Here is a 26,075-nt window from a genome sequence, read left to right as displayed (position 1 = left end):
ATCCCTTGCACACCTAAAAAATTGTGAAAAATGTCACATTTTCACTACATTTCTGTGGTGGAAAGTTCTGGAATCTGCGTCGATACACAAATTTCCACCCACCCTGCGTTCCCCAAAGTCGTACGAGAAAAACGGTACCTCACTTCTGTGGGTCAGCCTAGTGCCCGCGATTACACTTTTTTTGCAAAGTGCCTAGCTGTAGTATTTGAACCCTAGCTCTGCCGGCACGTAAGGAAACCTAGCAAACCTATAGATTTTTTTAAAGTAGACATCCAGGGGAATCCAGGATGGGGTGACTTCACTGCCTCCCACCATGTTCTGTTACCCAGAACCCCTTTCAAACCTAAACAATTGTAAAAAAAACCAAATTTTTCCGCTCATAAGTTCTGGAATATGCGTGGATCCACAAATTTCCAGCCACTCGCGTACCCCAAAGTCTTCCGAGAAAAATGGTACCTCACTTCTGTGGGTCGGCCAAGTGCCCGCGACAGGAAACGGTGCAAAACGCAACGTGGTCACACCTCAAATTTTGCAGTGAAAAATTACCCTTTTTTGGCAAAGTGCCTAGCTGTAGGTCTTGAACCCTAGCTCTGCCGACACCTAGGGAAACCTAGCAAACCTGTACATTTTTGAAAACTAGACACCCAGGGGAATCCAGGATGGAGTGACTTGACTGCCTCCCACCAGATTCTGTTACCCAGAATCCCTTGCAAACCTAACAAATTGTCCAAAAAAACACATTTTCCCCACATTTCTGTGGTGGAAAGTTCTTGAATATGTGTGGATCCACAATTTTCCACCCACCCTGCGTTCCCCAAAGTCATACGGGAAAATGGTACCTCACTTGTGTGGGTCGGCCTAGTGCCTGGGACAGGGAATGGCGCAAAACGCAATGTGGTCACACCTCAATTTTGCAGTGAAAAATTACCCTTTTTTGGCAAAGTGCCTAGCTGTCATTTATGAACCCTAGCTCAGCCGGCATCTAGGGAAACCTAGCAAACCTATACATTTTTGAAAACTAGACACCCAGGAGAATCCAGGATGGGGTGACTGACTGCCTCCCACCAGGGTCTGTTACCCAGAAGCCCTTGCAAACCTAAAAAATTGTCCAAAAACACATTTTCCCCACATTTCTGTGGTGGAAAGTTCTTGAATATGTGTGGATCCACAATTTTCCACCCACCCTGCGTTCCCCAAAGTCATACGGGAAAATGGTACCTCACTTGTGTGGGTCGGCCTAGTGCCTGGGACAGGGAATGGCGCAAAACGCAATGTGGTCACACCTCAATTTTGCAGTGAAAAATTACCCTTTTTTGGCAAAGTGCCTAGCTGTCATTTATGAACCCTAGCTCAGCCGGCATCTAGGGAAACCTAGCAAACCTATACATTTTTTAAAACTAGACACCCAGGAGAATTCAGGATGGGGTGACTGACTGCCTCCCACCAGGGTCTGTTACCCAGAAGCTCTTGCAAACCTAAAAAATGTCCCAAAAACCCATTTTCCCCACATTCCTGTGGTGGAAAGTTCTGGAATCTGCGTGGAACCAGAAATGTCCACCCCCCGCGTCCCCCAAAGTCTTACAAGAAAAATGGTACCTCACTTGTGCGGGTCATCCTAGTGCCTGCGACAGGAAACCGCGCAAAACGCAACGTGGTTACACCTCAATTTCGCAGTGAAATATTATCCTTTTTTTGCAAAGTGCCTAGCTGTAGTTTTTTAACCCTACCTCTGCTGGCACCTAGGGGTACCTAGCAAACCTATACATTTTTTAAAACTAGACACCCAGGGGAATCCAGGATGGGACTGCCTCCCACCAGGTTCTGTTACCCAGAATTGCATGCACACCTAAAGAATTGTCAAAATAAACACATTTTCCCCATATTTCTGTGGTGGAAAGTTCTGGAATCTGCGTGGATCCATGAATTTCCATGCACCCCGCGTTCCCCAAAGTCCTATGAGAAAAATGGTACCTCACTTGTGTGGGTCGGCATACTGCCCGCGATAGGAAACGGTGCAAAACGCAACGTGGTCATACCTCAATTTCGCAGTGAAATATGAACCTTTTTCGCCTCGCTGTAGTTGGTGAACCCTAGCTCTGCCGGCACCAAGGGAAACCTACCAAACACACACATGTCTGTAAAGTAGACACCCGGGGGCTTCCAAGGAGGTATGGCTTGTGTGGATCCCCCAACATTTCCTTACCCAGAATCCTTGCAAACCAAAATTTTTGCTGAAAAAATCAGTTTTTCACACATTTTCATCAGTTTTTCACACATTTGTGTGGCATCACCGGGCTCACACAAATTTCCTACCACCCAGCGTTTCCCCAGGTCTCCCAATAAAAATGGTGCCTCGCTTGTGTGGGATCAAAATAAACAGACAATATCCCAACTGGTATTACTGTAAAGACAATTAGACATGCATGCGAAAAGCATTATGAGAACAGAAACAAGGAGGCTCAATACGTTTTAGAACGTGCTCATGGCATCGTATAATTGGAGAAAAAATAATAATAATAATAGGAAACACAGTTGTAGCAGCACCGTACATTAATAAATAACAAAACAACCCGAATTGGACTTGGTGCTAGGTATAAGCAAGTGACACATGGGTGGCGACGCAAGTGACAATTGTGTTCAGCATGAACGGCGCACGGTGTGAAAGTGTGTTTAATATATATAGTGAATCGAAAGGTTAATGTGGCTCAAGTTAGGTAACAATGCAAAAGTTTGTCTGGTTTGGAAAACAATGATTTCGATGAGCCACAATGGGGGATATGCCACTTAATGAGCTGAGGGGTCGACAACCTTTCGATCCTCGTTAGTCAGGATCATCTTCAGGACCGGGTTGCCTTCTGAAAGCAGTGCTGTATGGGGAAGGAAGGAACAAGGTAAGGTTGGGAAGGGGGGAGAAGAAAAAGGAGGAAAGACGGGCGAGGAAAAGATAGGCGTAGGGACAGTGGCTCAGCGACTGGTTAGGGAAGTCAAGAAGCACTGGGGCGACGGGGCGCGTGGGAGGGCGGAGGGGGGAACAGAGGAGGGTGGGCGCCGGTGCCATGGCGTGTGGGACAAGTAAGGCGCAGTGGTACTGGGAGATGTGCAAGGGGCCGTGTGTGAGGAGGGATTAAGGGATAACCGGAGTAACAGTGTGGCGGTCTGTGGCTTGTGCATGAGTGGTGAGCCGGCAAGTATAATCGGAAGCTCGCAGTAGTCAAGCGCGATAGTGGCAGTGCACAGGGACCGAGTGTAAGGAGGGATTGAAGAGGAAAAGGAATAACAGTGTGACGGTCGGTGGCTATTAATTAAGTGGTTACCCGGAAAGTATAATCAGATGCTCACAGTAGTCCAGTATAATAGTTGGCAGCATACGGAGGTACAGACGTGGTGTCCCTCGGAAACGAACTTGGACGGTGTGCGAGCTGGAAAGAGGCGTGCTTGAGGTGTGGTCACGAACGAGCGGGGGGGCTTGAGTGCGAGCTGGGCGTCGGGATGGAAGTGGTCGCGATACAGGGAGGAGGGAGCTGACTGATGGCCAAATTACAGGAGATCGCGGAAGGGAACGCGTGGGCGGTGCGTGAGGGGCATAGCGTGCATCAAATTACCTGGAGCAGCAAGGCGAAGGGAGTAGATCGGAGAGCGGGGTCAGGCGATAAAAGTCCGGTGGTAAACTGTGGCAAGGAAAAGGCGGGTGAGAAGGGGTGTTGACGCCGTCCTGTACAATTGGGAGACCGGACGGGCGAGGACCAATTACCTGCAGAGAAGGCTACTTCGCCTCGGGGGTACATGTAGATATACCGGGGGGCTGCGTGTCCCAGAGGGGGTCAGAGGGCGGTGTCTCTGTTAGACCATACCTGGGGGGCGAAGGCAAAATTAAGAAGGAAAAGCTATGCGGGGTCAATCCAGCGAATCCAGGGGAAGAGAGGCTTACATGGAGCTGAGTGGAGCAGCAAGGAACGGCATTGCCTTGCCATGATCGTGTGCAGAGTGCCGGTGATTGTTAGCTATGCGTTCGGGAGATCCTGTGGTCTTATCGGAGAGGGGACCGTGACGCTGGCCGGGGGGGGGGGGGGGGCTTGGCAAGCGCTGAGCCAAGGAAAGCGCAAGTATAGATGAGGGGGGAGGAGAGAGGGGCGGGGAAGGGGTGGAGGGCGTTCCCCCAGGTCTGCCAATAAAAATGGTGCCTCACTTGTGGGAGGCACAAGTACCCGCAACAGGCAAGGGCAAAAAACGTAGTGTGGCAATATCAACATTGCCTATCGAAAAATATTTTGGGCCCTTGCCTGTCGCGGGTACTTGGGCCTCCCACACAAGTGAGGCACCATTTTTATTGGGAGACCTGGGGGAACGCTGGGTGGTAGGAAATTTGTGTGAGCCCGGTGATGCCACACTTTCCCACACGAAAATGTCTGAAAAAAGTGATTTTTTTCATCTAAAATCGAGGTTTGAAAGGGATTCTGGGTAGGGAAACGCTGGGGGATCCACGCAAGACATACCTCCCTGGTGTCTAGTTTTCATAAATGTGTGAGTTTGGTAAGTTTCCCTAGATGGCTGCCGAGCACGGGGCCAAAAACCCAGGTGACCCCTTTGCAAAACCAGGTGGTTTGGAGATAGGCAATTTTGATGTCGCCTCACTACGTTTTGGGCCCTTGCCTGTCGCGGGTACTTGGGCCTCCCACACAAGTGAGGCACCATTTTTATCGGGAGACATGGGGGAACGCTGGGTGGTAAGAAGTTTGTGTGAGCCTGGTGATGCCACACTTTCCCACACAAAAATGTGGGAAAAAAGTGATTTTTTCAGGTAAAATTGAGGTTTGCAAGGGATTCTTGCCCAAGGGGTCGCTTCCATTTAAAATCTAAAACACTCCCTGGTGTCTAGTGGGGTTTCCTGCCCCCCCCCTGGAGGCAGAAAGGCCAATTAAACAAACCGATCTGCCCAGGGGGGCAGAGTATACTTTAAAAAAATTATATGGCCCCTGGAAGCGACCCTTGCCCAAGGGGTCGCTTCCAATTTAAAGAAAAACAGTTCCCTGGCTCTAGTGGGCTTTTCTCTCCCACCCCCGGGGCCAGAAATGCCAAAAACAGGCTATCTGTCCCAAGGGGGGTCAATATATAATTTTGAAATAAATTTGGCCCCCTGGAAGTGACCCTTGCCCAAGGGGTTGCTTCCATTAAAAAAAAAAATCCCTGGTGTCTAGTGGGCTTTTTTGCCCCCCTCCTTGCCCAAGGGGTCGCTTCCAATTTTGCAAGAAAATCAAATCCCTGCTGTCTAGTGGGCTTTTCTGCCACCCCTGGGTCCACAAACGGCCACAAATCGGCCGATCGGTACCGGGGGGGGGGGGCAGAAAAGTCTAACATTAGTTGTCTCCCTTAGTAAGCGACCCTTGCCCAAGGGGTCACTTACTGTGTGCAAAATAAAACAAAATAACAAATTCCTGGTGTCTAGTGGGCTTTTCTGCTCTTCCGCTGCCATCCCTGTTTGAGGGGCCAAAATCAATGCCCCAGGGGGGGGAGCGCCAGCGCTCCCCCCCAGGGGCTGTCCTCATGATGGAGCGGTTCCGTCATCAGCACAGCCCAACCGATGCTTATGACGGAACCGCTCCGTCATGAGCATCGAAGGGGTTAAAGTCATATTCGTATTACTTGTGTTGGATTTTTGTCGTTTTGGTCTTGTTAAGTTAAAACAAAGATATTTTATGTCTCGAAACCGGTATGGTGTCCATTTGTGGTGTTATCACTGTATTACTGTGTGTTTTGAGTAAAAATACTTTAATAATTGCCTTTGGGATATGTCTGTCTGCTCGTGCCATGCTACCCAGGGGGTGAGCAGGGGTTATCTAAGGTGTATATCCCCTTACCTGACTAGAAGCAAGGGTCCCTATTTGGACAAAGATAGCTACCTCTGCCAACTAGAGACCCCTATGTTCAGCAGTGAGGATCTGAATTTATATTTGTACTTGACCCACAGTGATTGGTGTACATCACTAGTTCAGTGCAGATCAATACGCAACCACATACTGTGTGTTATTTTTGGTTCTATTTGTGATCTGACCCTCAAAGTATCCACTCACCATGCCTCTGAATGGTAAGTCAGCAAGTGAGGCTATCGAATTGGAGTTTGACATTGAAATATTAGGAAGTTACAAAGTAGCGCAACTCAAGCAATTCTGCAAGAGCTTTGGATATCCCATGAAGAGCAACTCAAGGAAAGAGGAGCTACAGAAGTCCTTAGGGGTCTGGTGGGAGGCCAGACAAGCTAAGGAGACAGATGATGCCGATGTGGATGGAGGTGTCCCAGAAGGAGGCTTCAGATCTCAGGATTTGCCTGTCGGGAGAGTAGCGTATGTGGCTGGCAGCAATAGTTCATCCAGGAAACCTTTTCCTGAGGAATTGTAGGACAGGCAAAGGGACAGAGATCATAAATTGGAGGTTATGAGGCTCCAGATGAAGCAATTGGAAATGGAGAACTAAATAGCTGCCATAGAGAAGATAAAGATGTCTGAGGAGAGCAAGCATGTTCATGCCTTAGAGGAAAATAAATTGCTTTAGGCTCTTGAATTGAGCATGAGAGAGCTGGACATCAGGGTCAAACAGGCAGAGTCCAGTACAAATGGTGGCAGCGTGCAGTCAGTGCAAGGCGGTAAGGTTTACATTCCAAAGAATCTAGTACAGAATTTCCAGCAGGGGGAGGATATTTATGCATGGTTTACATCTTATGAGGCAGCACTGCATATGAATGAGGTCCCTGAGAAGAATTGGGGGCGGGGCTCTGGAGACACTTTGAGGACAATGGGAGGGACACCCTGACACCTTTAGAGGAGGTGGTTGAGCGGGCCTACCCCAATATGAAGGAGGCTTTATGCCTCAGGTATGGGCTCACACCGGAGCAGTACTGGGAAAAGTTTAGGTCTGTCAAGAAGCTTGAATTCAATACGAGGGTTGAGTGTGTGAATCTTTATTGCAGAGCACTGGATGGTTAGACAAAGGGCAGTAGGGTAACTGAGTACCAGGTTGTACAACTTGATAGGTTAGGAGCCCCTGAGTAGTCTTTGTGTTCTAGAGCTGCACCAGCATCTGACGGATAGTAAGCTGACTGACCCCAGGAAGGCGGACCACTGCAGATGAGTACCAGGGTCCACAACGGGTATGTGGGAAACCCCACCAAGGGTAGACAGGGTCCCCAGCAGAACAGTGAGATGACAAGGGTAAGCAAAAGGAGTTTTCTAAAGGGCCCCAAAATAGTTCATACGCAAGTGTTATGCATGTGGTCAGAAGGGTCACATGCAGAATGATCCTAGGTGCCCCAAGGCACCACAAGTACCCACTGGTGTAACGTCACCGAGGATAGTTAGTGTAGTACTGGGGGAGGAGTTGGTTCGTTGTGAGGGTGGGGAGCCAGCTGTGATGATCCTTATCTCATTAGGAAATAGAGAAATAGTCCAGGAAATCTGCCTGCTGGATAACACTAAAAGGTGCCTGCCGTGGGTGACTATCAATGGGAGAAGGGTGGAGGCTCTGAGAGACACAGGAGCCAGTGTGACATCTGTCAGGTGTCAATGGGTATCTGGAGAGCAGGTCATCCCCAATTTACTTCACCCTGTAGTTGCTGCAGATAACTCTGAGTGCCTATGTAATGTGGCACCGGTTCCCTGTGAGTGGGGTGGGTGGGGATTCAGGCTCCTTGAAAGGTCGTTTTAAGTCCGTCCATGCCTGTTGACTGTCTGCTTGGCAATAACCTGGAGCGCTCACCTTGGAAGGAGGTGGAGCGCCAGGCTCATTAAAGATGTTGGAACTGCCTGACTGGGCCTGTGAGATCACCTGGTCAATCTCGGCCAGTAGGGGTGATCAAGAGAACCTGGAGCCTGAAACAGTGGCCCAGGAGTCTGTCGGAAAGAGGAAGGGCAGGGAGCGTGGGAAATACGCACTCCAGGAATAGGCAGAACCTGAGGGGGATGCACTAGAACCTACAGGGGAGCAAGTGGCAGAACTGGGAGACGTGCCTGAGCTGACCCATTATGCAAAATAAAGGAGTGTGCTGTTCCTATGAGGGGAAGGGGAGAAGAGAGATGGAAAGAGGGAAGTCTTTACCAGGCGCTGGAATAAGAGTGCGTAGTAGCACTGGGATAGCTCCAATATTTATTTATTAAAAGTATTTATAGAGCGCGAGCGAAGGCCCTTGGGCATCTCGGCGCTAAGATATCTGCCATATTCAGCCAAGGAGGGAAAAAAGGGAATCACTGATTAAAGAGCCAAGTCTTAAGTTGTTTTCGGAAAGACCAACGAGACGGGCTAGTTTTAATGGCATGTGGCAGTGTATTCCAGAGTCTAGGTGCTGACACGAGGAATCTTCTGTCACCCCAGGACACCAGTTTGGTACGGGGTACCACTAACTCGTGTAAGTTGGAAGATCGAAGGGGTCTGAGGGGACGATAGGGAGTGAGATTTTGGATCAGAAAGGCTGGTCCTTGGTTATGCAAGGCCTTATAAACAATGCAGAGGGATTTAAATTTAATTCTGTTTCTGATGGAAAGCCAGTGGAGTTCTCTGATGGTTCCTGACACTGAGTGGAATTTGGGGACACCGCCCAAAAGCCTGGCAGCCGCATTTTGGATGGCTTGCATTTTATTGAGAACTCTTTCTTGAGTGTTCAGAAATAATGCATTGCAATAATCCAAGGTGGACAATACCAAGGATGTTATCAGGGTTTTGCCCGCTGTGGCCGGGAGGAAAGGAAGAATTTTTTTTATGAGTCGTAACTTATGGAAAGCGGAGGAGGTGATCTGATTAGCATGGGGGAGAAAGGTAAGACGGTCATCGAACATAACTCCCAGATTCCTCAACCTGCTCACAGGAGTGGGAGGGGGACCCAATGACAGTGGCCACCAGCGGGAAGACCATTCCGGCGTCAAATTTCCGAAAATACCAACTTCGGACTTGTGAGAATTCAATTTCAGGCAAGCCATCCAATTCCCTATTGCTTCCATGCCCAGATTGAATTCGTCTGATATTTTTTGGCCATTATTCCTGATGGCAAGGACCAGCTGGGTGTCATCAGGGTAGGATGTGAGGCTCATCCCATGGGCTTGGATGACATTGGCCAGGTCCGACACATATATATTAAAGAGTGTCGGACTCAGGGATGAGCCTTGGGGTACTCCACAAGGCAACGATAGGGTGGAAGACTGAAAGGATCCTATGGTGACTACCTGGGTCCTTTGTGCCAGGAAGGAGGCCAGAAGGGTCTTAGCCCTTTGCTGAACACCCATGCTTTCGACACGGTCGATCAAGATGGTGTGATCGACCGTGTCGAAGGCCGCCGACAGGTCCAGCAATATGAAAACCGCTGTTCCCCCAGCATCCCGAATAGTTCTAATGTCCTCCGTGGCCTTGATCAGTGCCGTCTCCGTCCCATGAAATTGACGAAAGCCAAACTGGGAGTCCTCCAGCAAGTGATGTTCCTCTATAAAGGCTGAAAGTTGGAGATTCAAAGCCTTTTCGACGATCTTGGCCACAGCTGGGAGGCTGGCAATGGGCCGGTAGCTCTTAAGTTCGTCCGTGTCAAGATTCGGTTTTTTGAGCAATGGTCTTATTAAGGTTTTTTTTAACATAAGTGGGTAGATACCTGAAGTGATCATGGTATTACAAATGGTGGTGATGACAGGTAGTACCACTTCGATCACCGGAGTTAGTACTTTAAAGGGACATGGGTCAAGAGCAGAGCCCGTCTTAATGAAAGACATAATGTCCCTAATCTGAGCTGTAGAGACCTCTGCAAACTGAAGGAGTAAGGGAGTAGTTCTAATGATACAAGCCGAATCAGAGATGGTTTTAGGGGTGATTTTAACACCATTGGCAAAGGCTGCATAGATGTCATTGACTTTGCTCAAAAAGAAATTAGCCAGTGCATCACAAAGCGGCTGGGAGGGGGGAGGATGTAAATTGGGCGAGTAGCCTGCTAGCTGTTTGGTGGTTTCATACAGGGCCTTGTTAGAGTTTTTGGATAGTTCTATTCTCTCACAGTAGAACTTACTCTTGGCCTCCGTGATCATGGTTTTATATTTAGCCACCATTTCTTTGTATTTGATTTTAGCCTCTTCAGAGTAATCTCTACGCCAGTACCTTTCTTTCTTTCTACACAGTTGTTTCTGTGTCCTCAAGACGTCAGAGTACCAAGGGGCTGATGGGACTGATCTATTGCGGGAGCATTGTTTGACCTGAACCAGTGCTGAGGTCGCGGAACCCACCCACTCATTGTATTGGGTAATAGCAACATTTGGATCGTGTGAAAAGCAAGGATTGGAGGTGATCAGGAGTGATTCTAGACTGGCCCCGTCGATATCATTCCAGGCCAGATACGACTGGCGAGGATTAGCGCTTGTCAGGGGGACTCCAGTATCATAGGTGGTCAGTGAAGCCACTACGACATGGTGATCTGACCAAGTGAGTGGAAGGATATGGGTTACATGTAGGTCCTCCAGGTTGGTAAAAATGCCATCAAGAATATGGCCCCCTTCGTGAGTAGGGGATTTAACCAGCGAGGAGAGACCGTAAGTTGTCATATCCGCTAGGAAAGCGGCTGTGTCATTATCTTCTGATTTATCAAAATGAAAATTAAAATCACCTAGAATGGTGAAGGAGCTATCCAAAGCTGTAACTTCCAAGACAGAGCTAATGTCAGAGATAAAGCCGGACCTATTTCCTGGTGGTCGATAAAGGAGAATGCCTTTAAAATTGACTGAGGGCGTCAGTTTGATTGAGAATTGAAGAGCTTCGCAAGAGAGGAGCGGTACCGCATTGGTTCTAACCGCGTATAAGTCGCGGGCAATGATTGCTATCCCGCCACCTCTCTTGCGCTGTCTGTCCAATCTATAGATAGAGAAGCCATTGGGAACAGCGACTACTAGGTCAGGGTCAGATGAATTGTCCATCCAGGTTTCTGTCAAGAATAATAAATCTAGCTTTTTATCCTCTATCAGCTCAGATATTTCTTGTCGATGTTTGCCGAGTCAACGGACATTAATAAGGGCGATTGAGTGTGATCTCGATGTTTTATTCTGGTTACATATAGGTCGTTCCAGATATAAAGGAATCGAGGCAGAGCAGCTCTGGCAATAGCGAGGTGAATTTCCAGTAAGGAGCCGCGGATCAAATATATTACATGTATGGTCTTGGGAGGGACGCCAATGACGGAGCTGATTGGATGTATAAATGCCTCCGGGGGGCAAGGGATAAAAGCCAGGGGGGGTGGCCCTGGGCCCGGTCCAGGCGCGGATGGGTGCAGACGGGCCCGCCTTAGGCGCGCCTTCGGCGCGGACGGGCAGGTCGTTGTTTATATGCATCAGAAAAGGTGGGAGGAGGGTGGGAGGGGCGGAGATCTCGAGCGCGAGCCTTCCCCAGCCCAAGATGGCGGCTGAAGTATCTCGGGAAGTGCCTAGCGCCTAGCAACAGTGGCGCTGTATGATGCAGGAGAGAGACCTGGGGCGAAGTAACTCTCGCTCCAAGGTAGGGGCTAATATTAAAAAACTCCCTCTAAAATATTTACAGGTTTTAAAAAGGTAATGTTATTAGTAGTCAATAACACTCACAATCAGCAATATAAATGACAGCGCGCAAGAGAGCGCAGAGTACCCCCGGCTTCCGCCTCAAGGGTGAGTATTGGCAGAATATCACGAGCGCTAAGATACAGGGTCCTTAAATGTCCTGGGAGGGTGGGAGGGGCGGAGATCTCGAGCGCGAGCCTTCCCCAGCCGAAGATGGCGGCTGAAGTATCTCGGGAAGTGCCTAGCGCCTAGCAACAGTGGCGCTGTATGATGCAGGAGGGAGACCTGGGGCGAAGTAACTCTCGCTCCAAGGTAGGGGCTAATATTAAAAAACTCCCTCTAAAATATTTACAGGTTTTAAAAAGGTAATGTTATTAGTAGTCAATAACACTCACAATCAGCAATATAAATGACAGCGCGCAAGAGAGCGCAGAGTACCCCCGGCTTCTGCATCAAGGGTGAGTATTGGCAGAATAAGGAGCAAGGGCCCTCACACACCCCGTGGGGTGTCATGCTTCATCATAGGGCAGCTCCTTGTTGGGCTGGTGCTGCAATGCCCATCGGGCTCCACAAGGTGGCTCTTTGCCGGAGTTTTTTTCTGGTTGCCATCGTGAAGCTTAGGGTATTATGAGAGGGCTTACGTGTGGTGAGTAGAAGTGGGGAGTGTGATCTAAAATTAGCTACAAGAGTCGCCAAAGGTAATTTTATTCACTCAGTTCTTGTGCTGTGCGTTGAAATATCGACTAGTGAGTCATGGACTGAAAGATGGAAAATTATACCCGCTTCGGTCTAAAGAAATGTGTAAGGTGTGTGGACGGTCAACATGTTTCATGCCATATACTGTACAACAGGATCTAGGCATTTCATCAGGACCTACATTGCATCTACTACTCATAGGGAATGGCTTTACCTGGGTGAAGCTCAAAAAGTCACGTCCCCTGAAGTCTGGACTCAAAGAGTAGTCCAATTGTGTGGTGAGTGAAAGAGAGTACAAATTGTCTACCTTCAGAAAGAAAAGGCACCTAATTTGAGAGATAAATCTGCCCCAGCCGTGACTGGCCAGGATGATTGCTGATTTTGCGAATGAAGGAACTTCACTGAAGTATCCAGTACACACCGGACCTACCTGCATCTGGCTGTCACAGGCTGACCCACTGCCAGAAGGAAGGAGGTCCCTTCGGGGAGGAGTTCTGCAAGGTGCAGATGGAATGCCCTACTCTTGTTGGTTTGCCGCAGCAGGCTTCAGACCAGGCAGCAGGTCGTCCGTCTGGATCACATTTGATTTATTGAGAGAACAGTCTCCTTTACAGTGAGCCTAAGGTTGCTGAGCCCAGGCAGCATGTGTGATGATGGTACCCCCGTGCTACAGGACCTTCCTACTCGGTCTGGCTCATGATGTGCCTTTTGGCAGGACATTTGGGGTATGACAAGACCTATCATAGGCTTGTCACCCACTTTTACTGGCCCCAAATGCGGAGGCACGTTGGCACACATTGTAGGTCTTTTCAGACTTGCCAGGCAAGTGGCAAGGCTGGAAGAAAGTGCAAAGCTCCCCTCCAACCTTTCCTGTGGTGAGCACCACTTTCTAGCGGTGGGCATCGACATTGTGGGGCCACTGGAACCCAATACAGCATTAGGTAACAAGTTTCTCTTGGTCTTGGTGAACCATCTCACCTGGTACCCAGAAGCTGTCCCGCTCAGGACAATCACGGCCCCTCTGGTGAGCCGTGCATTGATGGGGATCATTTCCTGTGTGGGATTCCACAGAGAGGTAGTCTCTGACGGTGGGATAAACTCAATTTCCAGGTGTATGAAATGAGTGTGGGAGTAGTGCATGTAATGTACAAATTCCCCACTCCTTACCATCCCCAACGGAATGGGTTGGTTGAGAGATTCAACCAAACCCTGAAAGGCATGATAAAGGGTCTTGCAGAACCCATGAGCTGTAAGTGGGATGTCTTCCTACCATGCCGGTTGTTTGCCTACAGGTGGATACCACAGAAATCCTTAGGGTTCATTCCCTTTGAATTGCTGTATGGGGACCATGTGAGAGGACATCTGAGACTGGCGAGGAAGGGATGGGAGAAAACAAGCTCCTGGTATGACCCCCCTAGATATGTTCAGCTACATGCTGGCCTTCTGGAATCAGACTCTGCACTTCAGGAAAAACGCTGAGGCAAACTTGGAAGCCAGCCAGGAGGAGATAAAACGTTGGCACAACCAGAATACCACTCTGGTTGTTTCAGCCTGGTCAAATAGTGTGGTGATGGCACCAGTGGTGCCTTGTGCCCTCCAAGACAAGTGGACTGGTCCATTTGAGGTGGTGGAGTGTAAGAGTGATGTGACCTACTTGGTCAACTTGGAGACTCCCAGAAACCCTTTGAGAGTACTACACGTGAACCACCTCAAACCTCACTTTGAGAGGTCTGAAGTAACAATGCTCTTGGCTACAGATGATGGAATGGAAGAGGAGAGTGAGCCTTTTCCTGACCTCCTGTCAGCCAAGGAACTTGAAGGGTCAGTGGATAGGGTGAACCTCTCTCCCACCCTGACCACAGAGCAGCAGAGTGACTGTCGCCAGGTCAGTTCGCCTCCCTGTTCTCCCCGGCTCCAGGAATCACCAATTGGTGTGTCCATGATGTGGAAACTGGGGACAGTTTACGTGTAAAACGTAAAATGTACAGAGTAACTGACAAAGTCAGGGCCAGTATCAAGGAAGAGGTTTCCAAGATGTTAGTATTAGGGGTGATAGAGCCCTCCAGCAGCCTCTGGGCTATCCCAGTGGTCTTGGTTCTGAAAGCTGCTGTACGCAGTGCCACTCCTGAACTCCGGTTCTGTGTGGACTACCGTGGGCTCAATGCCGTCACCAGGACTGACGCGCACCCTATCCCCAGAGCTGATGAGCTCATTGATTGGCTTGGGGCTGCCTGGTACCTTAGTACGTTTGATCTAACATCTGGGTGCTGGCAGATTGCCTTGATTGATGGGGCACAAGAGAGGTCTGTGTTTACAACACCAGAGGGGCACTACCAGTTCTGTATAATGCCCTTTGGGTCGAAGAACCTCCCGCCACATTCCAGAGACTGGTCATCCAGGTACTGTCCAGGCTGTAGGAATTCAGCGCCGCCTACATGGATATCATTGCTATGTTCAGCTCCAGCTGGGAGAAACACTTGCAACACCTTTGTGAAGTGTTAAAGGCTCTACAGAAGGCAGGCCTCATTATCAAGGGCAGTAAGTGCCAGATAGGGCAGGGATCTGTGGTGTACTTAGGGCACCGGGTTGGAAGCAGCCAGGTGGCGCCCCTACAGCCTAAGATCAACACCTTTCTGGCTTTGGAGCCCTCCAAGACCCGGAAGGAGGTGAGAGTCTTTTTGGAACTCACCGGGTACTACAGATGCTTTGTCAAGGGGTATGGCACCTTTGTTGCCCCCTTGACAGAGCTGACGTCAAGGAAGCAGCCAAGAAAAATTAACTGGACTGATGCCTGTCAGACTGCTTTTGATGCCCTGAACTCTACCATGTGCACAGCATCCATGCTCAAGGCACCAAACATCTCCCAAGAATTTGTTATGCAGACAGATGCTTCAGAGCATGGTGTGAGAGCCCTACTCTCCCAATTGAACAACGAGGGTTTGGACCAACCCATAGATTTGTTGGGATGGGAAGTCTCCTGCATGTCTCTAGAGAGAGTGCTTCCCCTGCCTTATACCAATCTCCAGGCAAGTCACTCAAAAGTTTCTAGATCCCTACCTTAGTAAGCATGACAATCATACATGTCCACTGAGGGTCTCCCTGTTTACATGGATTGAGACCCTAGAGCTTGGCTATGAGGTAGAGGGGGCATGCCTTGTGCACCCTTATTTTTCAGAGAGTGGCTACTGCCTTCTCTATTAGGGCTACTGTAGACTGACAGTGGTGGAAGCAATACATCTACTGTCAGGAGGGGTGAGTCCCTAGGTACCCTTCTGACCAGGTCTGTGCAGTCTGCACTGCCTGTGGTCCTGTTGCCTTTGTCTACCTGACGTGTGTTTCAGAGCTAGAGGGTGTACTGGGGAAGAATGGTGAGCTGAGCGAGTGTGAGGAATGCGAGCTGTTCTGCTGGACATCCATGCTCCCCCATGCCCATCCCTATTTCCTTGGAAAGGCCTGGTGGGCTGGGGTAAACACTCAGCTCTTATCTGGGTTTAGCTGCACTAACTCTGTTAAGAGGACCCTCCCCCACTGGTCAGTGCCTCCTCGGCTGAAGTTAATTAAAATTCCTCTTTAGGGATTTACACAGGTTAGTACTAGGAAACATGGAGGGTAATTGTGCCTTCTTTAGTCATGCATTGAACACAATGGTTGTGATTGGAGGTGTATTCAGGATGCAAAAGTAGCAGACCCTCTGATTAGATGAGCCTATCAATCCGAGGTGATAAAAGTCTGGCCTGAGTGGTCAGCAGTTGTTCAAGTTTGGTCTAAGACTGAAGAGGCGGCCACACCAGGTCCGTCTGAAGATAGCCAGGTGCAACCCACAGTGTGAAGGCAGGAGATAAGGCACTGCTCACTGCGTCTGGAACTTAAGGACATTTTGTCTATGATGGATGGAGTCTGCTGCCAAGAGTTCAGTGAGAATCCAGGGCATCAGCAGCATGGGAGAAGACCAGCTGTTTCTGTGAGACTTGTGGAGCGTGCGCTTTTGAACAAAGAAATTACAAACAATTGCCCAAGGTGTGAAAGGAAGCTTACAGCACATCAAGGGAGTTGGTGTGGAAAGGAAGCTTGCGGCACATCAAAGAAGCTGGTGTGAAAGAAAGCTTACAGCACATCAAGGAAGCAAGAGTGGGGGAAGCTTGATTGTAGTCCGTGAAGGTGAGATCAAATCCCCTCTAAGCTCCTCCCCTGAGCTGTGGGAGCCTGTACAAGCAGTAGCTGGGAATAGAGGCCAGTGATACAGGCCCCACTTTTCTTTTTGTGATCTTTGGGGGTATCAGGGTGAACTGGCACTCTGTCCAGCCACTACCCTCCTACAGCTAGCCAGTGGCTCCTGGACTAGTGAAACTCCAGTAAACTGTGCCAAGACATCAGGCACTTGTGGTCAGATCCCTGACACCACTAGAGCGGTGTCCTCACTCACGACGGGATGGCAATTCTCTTGCTTTGGTTATGGGGCTGATCAAGAACATTTGATGTCACATCATATGCTGAAACTATGGGCCAGATGTAGGAAGCCTAATACCGGTAGGTAACGGACGAAATTACCGAATTTTGGCTGTTACCGACCGGTATTAGGCATTTGAGATGTATGGGCCTAATTTAAGGTTTCGGCAATTTACCGAATCGGTAATTTAAGGAATCGGTAAATTGACGAATTCTTAAATACCGATTTGGTAAATTACTGAATCCTTAATGTAGGAAGCACTCAAGTTGGTGGTAAATAACGAAAACCGTTAAAAAAGCAATTTTGTGCTTTTTTAACAGTGCCATGTGGCAGACATACATGTCCTTAGGGCATGTCTGTGTGCCACATGTGCACCCATGCACTATTCAGGGGTGCAACAGGGTGTCAATGTGCCACCCTGCCACCCTTGTAGGTCTTCCCCCTCTTACCGATTCGGTATTTACCGATTCGGTAATTCCCATTCATTCAATGGGCCTCTAGGCCCATAGGAATGAATGGGGAATACCAAATTGGTAAATACCGAATCGGTATTTACCGATTCGGTAAAAATTACCGAATGAATTCCTACATACAATTTACCCATTCTAAAATACCGAATCGGTAAAATTCGGTATTTTAGAATCGGTACATGGTATTTACCTACATCTGGCCCATTCTTTCAATCCAAAGAATGGTATCATGGCTCCAGCGAATGAGAGCAGCCCTGTGTAACATGGTCTGTAATATAAAATGCTTATTGTGTATTTTCATGTTAACTGTGTTTTTATAGTGCTTGGTGTCTAGGCGCTATAATACTGTTTGGGGTTAGAACTATGTTCCAGACGGTTGTAGAGACATCTGGTTTTCACTATTTATCCTAGTTTTATGTGTAGTATAATTATCTTGTATGTATTAAAGTACTTTTCTTTTATTAAAAGTAAAGTGGGGGAGGAGCCAAGCTCACGTCCGAGATGGCCGCGTTTTAGCTCGGCTCCGATCACTCTCCTGTCTGCAACAAATATCCTGTACTTTATCCTGCCCCGGGAAGTATTCCACGATGTGCAGTGGAACGACGATAACTCACAGGCACTTACCGTTTGCTCCGGTGATTCCTGGGTGTCACGTATCCTGAGTTACGCCCCTGTCTGCTTCGGGGCCTCCGGAGCGGCCGGGCCTGGCACTCCTTGGCGGCGCCCGGGCTGGACGGGGCGCGGTGGCCGGCCCTTGGTGGTGGTGTGGAGTCGGTCGGAGGGGCCGATGTGCTAATAGACCGATTGCGGCCTCCCGGGCCTGGTCCGGCGGTCCTGCGGCCTGGTGTTGGGGAGCTGACTTCCATGGACGGGGTTAACCGTACATCTGGCTCGTCTCCCCTTTGTTCTCCGGCCCGGCCATTTTGAGTGCCTCCGCCCGGACTCGAAGAACGGTGCCGGCGGCGTGTGGGGTGCCGGCGCATCGCCTTCTTCTGGTGGCTCCCCTTCCTGCCCTGGTGACACTTCCGCTGGTGGTTGCCGGTGTCCTGTTTTGCCCCGCTGATACCCGGGCGGGGGTCGGTGTTCGCAGCGGCCCCGCCGGGCTCCTAAGATGGCGGCCGGCCCCATGCTTCTCGGCCTTGCGGGGACCGGCGATGCGGGTCCGCCGCGCGGCACGTTTGCTGAATACTGTGAAGGTGAGCCTACGCTTCGCGACATCCTCGCCGCCCTGCGCTCCTGGGGGGCACCCATGACCGCACCAACCGCTATCCTGGAGGGGGGTCCCTTTGTTGGGCCTGCCGGACCCCCCTCGGTTTGTGCGGCTTCATCTCTGTTGTGTGCTGCTGGAACTTTCCTTGGGGTCGTGGACCTGGAGGCTGCTGTTGGTGTGGATGTACGGGAGTCCGCTGCCCTTCTTCGTCCTGTGCCTCCTTCTGCTCCGGAGGTTCCCCGGCTGGATCCCGTCTGGACCGACCTCGATGGGTCTCCTTTTCCTCTTTTGCCTCACATGGCCGTACGACGATCCTGTGACGGTGCCGCTGGACCGGCTTTCTCCGTATTCTCATCGGAACTTTGCCTGCTTTGCCTGAAATGGTTACTGTACTTTCTGGATCATCCGGGTCACGATCGCTACAACTTGAGTGTACTTTTGATTCGACTCCCTGTTATTCACCTCCTGTTTTAGGTGATCTGGTTCCTGGTGCGCTGGACGATTACAGTTTGCGAAAAACGAGGACAGGGTTGAGTGATCTTGCCTCTGTGGACTGTTATTTTGTGGTATGGTTGGGTGATCCGTTCATAATTGTATGATTATGTTTGATACGTCTTTACGTTCCTGGAGCTTATCCGTGTGTTTATTGTCTTCCCGTGGGCTCTGAGTATTTTCGGGCGGGGGGTGGGAGCTGAAGGGGTTTTGATTATGTGGCTCCTCTCCCGCTGTTTTTCCCTGTTTTCCCTTCACCCCCTTTTTAATCTAAGTGATTCTTTCTTTCTTATATTTCTCTATATTTCGGGTTCTAATTAGGGCGACAGGCACGCTGCTGGGGGGTAGGCCATAGCCTTCTGCAGGGGTGCAGGGTGGGCTGTGCGGGGTGGTGGGGGGGTCTGTTTATTGTATCTTTCCCTGTTCCTCTTTTTGGTTCTATGGCTCTTATGTATCCCCTAATTTCGTGGCGCGGTGTCGGCACGTAGCCCCCCGGGGTGTTTTTGCTGGCATGGCCCTTTTGGTATGTCCGCTGTCACGGTTTACTACGCATTCATTTCTCCTGTTGCCACTAGTTCCATGTGCCGAATTAGTATTGGGTGCTTTGTTAGCCGTGGGGGGCGTGCACTGACGCTGCGCCCTCACTTTCCCCCTCCCCTTTTTTGATGTCCTCTTCCTCCCCTTTTTTCCCTTTCCCCACCCCATTTTCTTTTCCTCCCTTGGGTTGTTGTAACGGAGGGCTTTTAGTTTTGTAAGCGTATTTTTCGCTGTTTTATTATTATGTGCCCTGGTAGTGGTGGGTGGGTGCTGAGCAGCGATTGTTCTTGATGTGGGACTCACGTTCTGCCTTTGCCAAAATGTATTGTTCTGTTGGTCTTTTCCTGTGTTCGAGACTTCGGCTTGCTCACGGCCCACCACGGCCCTCTGGACTTTACAGATTGTCATTATCCTGTGACACCCTTTTTTCTATTATAAAATTAACCTACTTTTATCCTGTCCGTGATGGCGACTTAGAGACTTGTTGTTCTTGCCTTTCATATGAGCTATTTAGAAATCCTGTTGTCTCTCCTGTATTGCCTCGTATGTCTCTTTATTGTGGTGGCCGGCCCGGTGGGTTGTAGGCCCGTATCTGTGCGCGCCTTCTGTACAATAAAGGTTTAAAAAAAAAAAAAAAAAAGTAAAGCACTGACTGGACATCTAGTTTATCAGCTGGTGGTACGGTGTGCACTGTATTCTGAATGTCTAACCCCACCTCACCTCCTTGAGTAAGCCTTGGACTGCTCTGTGTCGCTACCCTGAGAGAGTCAATTGCTGGAGAGGAGTACTTGGTTATCCAGTTTTGGGTCCACTAGTACTGAGGCCACAGGACACCAGTGGAGGAACACTCCAGTTGATGCGATTGGAGCGCAGTAACCCCTGACTGCCCTGGTGCCCAGGAAGCCAGGTCTAACAGCTTTCATTAGCAGGAGGCTACTTCCCAGGGAACAGAGGTGGAGTGCAATTGAGAGAAGGGCCGGACTGGCCTTTGCGGGCACCGGGCAATCCCTCGGTGGGCCGCAAGGGTGGGGGGCGGTTTTGGGCCACTGGGGGCCGTTTTTGTTACAAGGCTGTTTTTGCAGAAAAACCGGCCCTGGCAAGGAGCTCGGTCGCACCCCTAACCCCTAAACCCCCTTGGGGACTGGCCAAGCACTTTGCGAGTACTTGTTTTGGGACTCGCTTCTGGGTTCAGACAGACCATAGGCCCCTCAGATGGTTGTTGCGGATAAGGGCTGAGAATCCAAAACTGTTGAGGTGGTCATTCTCCCTAAAGAGAGTGGACTTTATGGTGAAACACCAGCCTGGTACAGAACACGCCAATGCTGATGGTCTGTCCAGATTCTTCTGCCATAGTGATGAAACTCCCAAGAGCGTGGGTAGTTCTCCCCACATTTCAGCTAGAGGGGACACATATTAGATTTGGCATCTTTAGTGTGGTTTCCCTGACTTTTTGCCTTTCCCTCCTGTATTTTTTATGCTCTGCTGGGTTTCGTTTTCGCTGGCTTAGTTGCTTTGGGCACTTTACTAGTGCTGATCCGTTTCAAAGTCCAAGTGTTCCCTGTGTAAATTGTGCTTACAAGTGATTCTCCCTGATTGGCATATTTGATTTACTGGTAAGCCCACAGTAAAGTGCACTGAGTGTGCCAGGGCTGTAAATCAAATGCTACTAGTGGGCCTGTAGCACTGATTGTGCTACTCCCATGAGTAGCCTTGAAAAGGTATCTCAGACTTGCCACTGCAGTGTCCGTGGGCAGTTTAATAACTGCCATGTCAACCTGGCAGGTGCATCCACTTGCCAGGCCCTTACCTTCCCTTTTCTTACATGTAAGGCACCCCTATGGTAAGCCAAGGTACCGTCCCTAGGCAGGGTGCAGTGTATGTGAAAGGTAGGACTTGGACTGGTGGGTGTGTGTGACATGTCCTGATAGTGAAATACTGGCAATTTAGTTTTTCACTATTGAAAGGCTATCTGTCCCATAGGATAGAATGGGAAATACTTTGTAAAATCTTACAAGTACAACTTCCCATTGGGACAAGATGGAGAGATAACGTTTAGGCTCTCTGAACTCAGAATTTAATAACGCATCTTTTAGTAAAGATGGTTTTTAAATTGTGTGAAAATGCTACTTTTAGAAAGTAGGTATTTTTGTGTTTAACCATTCTGTGTGCCTCTGCCTGTTTGTGTAGTGACTGTCTGGTTTTGGCGTGACAGGGGCTGGGGATGTGCATTCACTGTAGACAGCCACTGGGGTGATTGAGGTGTGCCTAGCCCTTGGTGGATGACTCAGAGCTGAGCTGAATGGGGCTTGGCTGCATTTAGAGTAGTGGGAGGAGATTTCCTTGCACCTGAGTAGGTCTGGCCTCCCTGGCACAATGCTGTCTCTACCCCCTGTGAACATACTGTATTAGTGAGGACTGAACTGGTTTGGACTTGGCTCAGAGACCCTTGTACCAAGGGAACAAAGACATTTTGGGGTATAAGTGTTAGACCTAAGACCCCAGAACGTTAGATTTCTTCTGGACTCAAGAGGATCTTTTGCCAAGGAGAAGAGCGGAGGAGCTGTGAGGAGGAGTACTGCCCTTTTGCTGTGTGCTGTGTGGGGTTGGCCTGCAGTTGTTGTTTCTGTCAAGGAAAGGACAAAGGGCTGGAACGTTGCTGTGAACCTGCTTGAAGAAGATGTCTAAGGGCCTGTGTGTGCTGGCCTCCAGTTCTGAAGTCTCAGGAACACAAAGACTTCACCCCCAGCTCCCCTGAACTCTGCTGCTGAGAGTACTGGCCTGCCAGGAGGTGCCTGTTCCAGTTCTGGGCTTCTGGAGGTTGTGCTTGGTGCTGGGAGCTGAAAGAAACCTAAATAACGGAAGAAATAGACACACCGCTGTTCTAGAAGAAATCTCCACACATCGCTGCGCTGCTGCCGAAACAACGAAGCGCCTGTTGCCACTGACAGAACCGAGACATCGAGAGATTGCGGCTAAAGAAACTGACGCAGTGTCGCTTGACGCCGCTGCCTCGATCGCTACCGCATCCCGGATTTCCATGCATTGCACCTGTGTGGCTAGTTTTCCCAACGTATCACCCACAGACCAGAATCGTCTCAGAGTCAACACATCCCTTCCCTTTACAGATCAGATTCTACGCATCACTTCTCCTGCTTGCAGCAGAACTGTTGCATCGCCTCCCTAAGGTCTCAGGAACTGACTAATCTCTTTGTTTCTCAACGCTTCCCATCTCTGCGGCTGTTTGGCCTAGTGAATTTTGACGCATCTACAGGTACTTTGTGAGAAATCAGGTATCCATAGTTTTCTATGGACCAAGTTGTTTGAAACGTTTTTAAAGTCGTATTCTTATTACATGTATATTGGATTTTTATCATTTTGGTACTGTTGAGTTTAGATAAAGATACTTTATTTTTCTAAACTGGTGTGGTGTACTTTTGTGGTGTTATCACTATATTACTGTGTGTTTTGAGTACAAATACTTTACACATTGCCTTTGGGATAGGTCTGTGTGCTCGTGCCAAGCTACCCAGGGAGTGACCAGGGATTATCTAAAGTGTGTATCCCCCTTACCCTTACAGCAAGGGTCCCTATTTGGACAAAGGTACATACCTCTGCCAACTAGAGACCCCCATTTCTAACATTCTTGTTATGTTATGTTATGTTATGTTATGTTAAAATGGTTTTTGTAGAGCGCACGGCTACTCAAAAAGAGTGTCCCGGCGCTTTTAATTGAAACAGGCTGCAGTAAACTAACATAACACATTAAAAGAGAAAGTATCACAGACGAAAAACAACAAACAAAGAAGGCCTACTGGGTGAACAACCAAGTTTTAAGGTCCTTTCTAAAAGCTAGTAAGCAAGTGGCTGCCCGAAGTGGAAAAGGCAGAGAGTTCCACAATTGGGGTGCCAGCAATCCAAAGGAGCGACCTCCCAGGCGCGCTCTCTTCACTCGAGGGACAGTCGCAAAAAATAGGGATTCTGACCTCAGGGAGCGAGTCGGTTGTGTTGCGTTTTCACTCAATGACTGTTTTGGTAGTGCATAAATTCTTTACATGATGCTCTAAGTTAAGCCTGTCTGCTCTGTGTCATAGTTACCACGGGGGGTGAGCTCAGGTTACTTTAGTAGCTCAGCCTGACAAAAAGAGTGGCTGTTGCTTACAACCCATTTTCTTACAGTACTGTTAGTGCTGAACAAAGGCACTATCTGTTAGATGTTGAAAAGTTAGTGGAATTTCATGGCACTAAAAGAGAAGCACTGTGAAGTGGATAAACCCAAAATAGTAGAACATTTTGTTTCTTTCTTATCAGAAGAGGTCAGTGAGATCTGTCACTTGATAAAGTTAATGGTAGCCATAATGTGGACCAGACCTTTCTGCCCCACCTTTTTCCTCATTTCGAGGCAATAGTATATATGTCGAACTTGTTGCATCACTGACCATCCTCAAATTGTTACAGAGTCATAGTGAGCTATATGGTTTAGGCACTAGCATAATGGTTAAAGTATAAACGTCAATTATGCTATTTTAAAGCTTTTCATTATTTACGTTTTTATTGCCCCTCTTTTCGCCTAAAGTATTCTGTAAATGGTGTTGTCTTAAACCATTAAAGAAGAGTTGTCTTACAATGGATGAGTAATAGCGTGGTGTTGAATAAGGGCGGTATGACACAGTAGGACAGAGAATAAATCAGGACATTGACGTACTAAATAGTGAATTTCAAGTTTTTGCTAATGGGTGAAAAATGAATCTATGATTATTTGAATAGTATGGTTATACAAATATAAAGGATACACCTCTAGGCATTTTAAGTTGTGTTCTTATGTTCAGAAATTGGATCATAAATTGGGGAGGGTAACTACTTACTTCAAGAAACAATCACAACCTTTGACAGGGCGAACCCTTAAACTCACTAAATGAACCTGAGCATCAGTCCCCTTGTTGCTAACCAACCACTGTTGTGAATATAATGGTAAACACTTGTGCAGATAATGTATCTGGCAGTAAGTCTCCTACATATAAGCATACATTAAAAAATATATAACAATTTATATGTAATACCATGGAAAACAGTTGTCGACGCGACGTTTCGGTGGACCAAAATTGGTTGACATCACCTTCTTCAGGACAGACTTTAAATTAAAAACAATGATGCCCACAAAGAAATGTCAAATATGTATTAAACTATAATTGGTGTGGAACCAAAGGAGCAATACATATATGGGAAACACTCTACTATAACACTGTTTACAGTCTCTTTGTAAAAAAGATTTTATGAATCGTTTCGTTTTGTAATACTTTTAATGCTGTATACATCGTTTTTTTTAACAAAGGAAGAGATATATTTTTTCTAAAAACAAGGCTTATGATCTGAATGCACTGTATGTGAGCATGTGATTTATGTGCGTGAGAGGCAAAAAAAGAATAACATAGGGTACAATAATTTTTGATTCGCTATTATAACCCAGTTCACTTTGTGTCTAAAAGAGTTACTCCCAAATGTGTTCTTTAATATTACATTTCTTCATGTCCTAATTTTAAATACCATGCACTATGCCTGTAGGCGACAGGGCCTACTAAGGGGTAATATTAATATTTAAATGAAAGGTTTTACCCTATCAAAAGGGTTAATTTTGACAGGTGGAATTGCAGTTTTTTGCCAGAGTTATGTTACAATGGTAGGCCTCAAGCCATATTTTACTCTATCACTTTAGTGGATGGCAAAATAACTGCTGCAGTCCACTAGTGACATTTAACATTCAGGCCCTGGGTACATTTTGTACCATATATTTAGCAAGGTTAAAGTGCACAGAGTTCTAAAGCCTGCAAAAATATAGGGTCCAGCAAGATGCTAAAAATATGGGGTGATCACCCAGAAAGAACAGATTTCCTATCTCTCATGTTATGAGGTGCTTTGAATTCATATTTGGTGTGTACATCATGGGTGTGGTTGTGTATCATGCTGTAACTTTGAAATGTCTAAATACAAAGTTATTGGTATACACTTTGCTCAGCAAGATATGACTTTAAGATTTCTTCTGCGCAAGGAGTTCTCTAACTCATGTGCCAATAATCAATATGCTGTTAGGTGTAGAAAAGCTGCTAAAAATTTTGGAATATCTCTGGAAACAGTGTACATTTTTGCAACAAAAATATTCTTAAAAGATGGGTGAAAAGTTATTTTGTAAAAGACAGTTTTAAAATATATATTTTACATTGTTTCATGTTTCCTTATCAAATTGCAGGGACAATGACTATAATAATTGGGAAAAAGAAATTATATTTAAGGGACAATCTGCAAAAAGAAGTGAGGGGGCCTAAGCTAAACCTTTAGACTGGGCAGATCTCAGAAAACATGGATGCCTGTACGAAAATCCCAAAAAGGAGGTATACGCGATGTCAAATGGCCCTACAAGGTATGGCATTTTGTTTGACTTTAAATGGTGCTATAAACAGATACTTCAAGTCCACTTCTTTAAAAAGACCCTGTAAACAGACTTCAGTAGCTCTACATATACTTATACTCTACAGAGTGTCAATGTTTGTTTTAAATTGTATATACTTGACACCATTTCACTGTTTTAGATTGTATGTTGATAATCGGTTCCTATGGAAGATGGTTTTTTTAAAGTACATATATAAGTCAAAGCCTTTGAGTCTTGGGGAGTGCAACTCTCCATCAACCAAATT

At 47.9% G+C, this 26,075-nt stretch overlaps 1 protein-coding gene across 3 annotated transcripts in view; it reads left to right on the top strand.

Moving 5' to 3' along the window:
- Positions 1 to 26,075, top strand: part of GTF2IRD1 (GTF2I repeat domain containing 1) — a 1,361,292-nt gene that overhangs the window by 248,400 nt on the left and 1,086,817 nt on the right. For all 3 annotated transcript variants that reach the window (XM_078679432.1, XM_078679431.1, XM_078679429.1), the window contains exon 2: positions 25,631 to 25,801. The gene's annotated coding sequence lies outside the window, so the exon portion shown is untranslated. The remainder of the gene's footprint in view (positions 1 to 25,630; positions 25,802 to 26,075) is intronic.

This window comes from Lissotriton helveticus, chromosome 3_1 (genome assembly GCF_964261635.1).
Source record: "Lissotriton helveticus chromosome 3_1, aLisHel1.1, whole genome shotgun sequence".
In the NCBI taxonomy this organism is placed as follows: Eukaryota; Metazoa; Chordata; class Amphibia; order Caudata; family Salamandridae; genus Lissotriton; species Lissotriton helveticus.
This window is presented reverse-complemented; position numbering and strand designations above follow the sequence as displayed.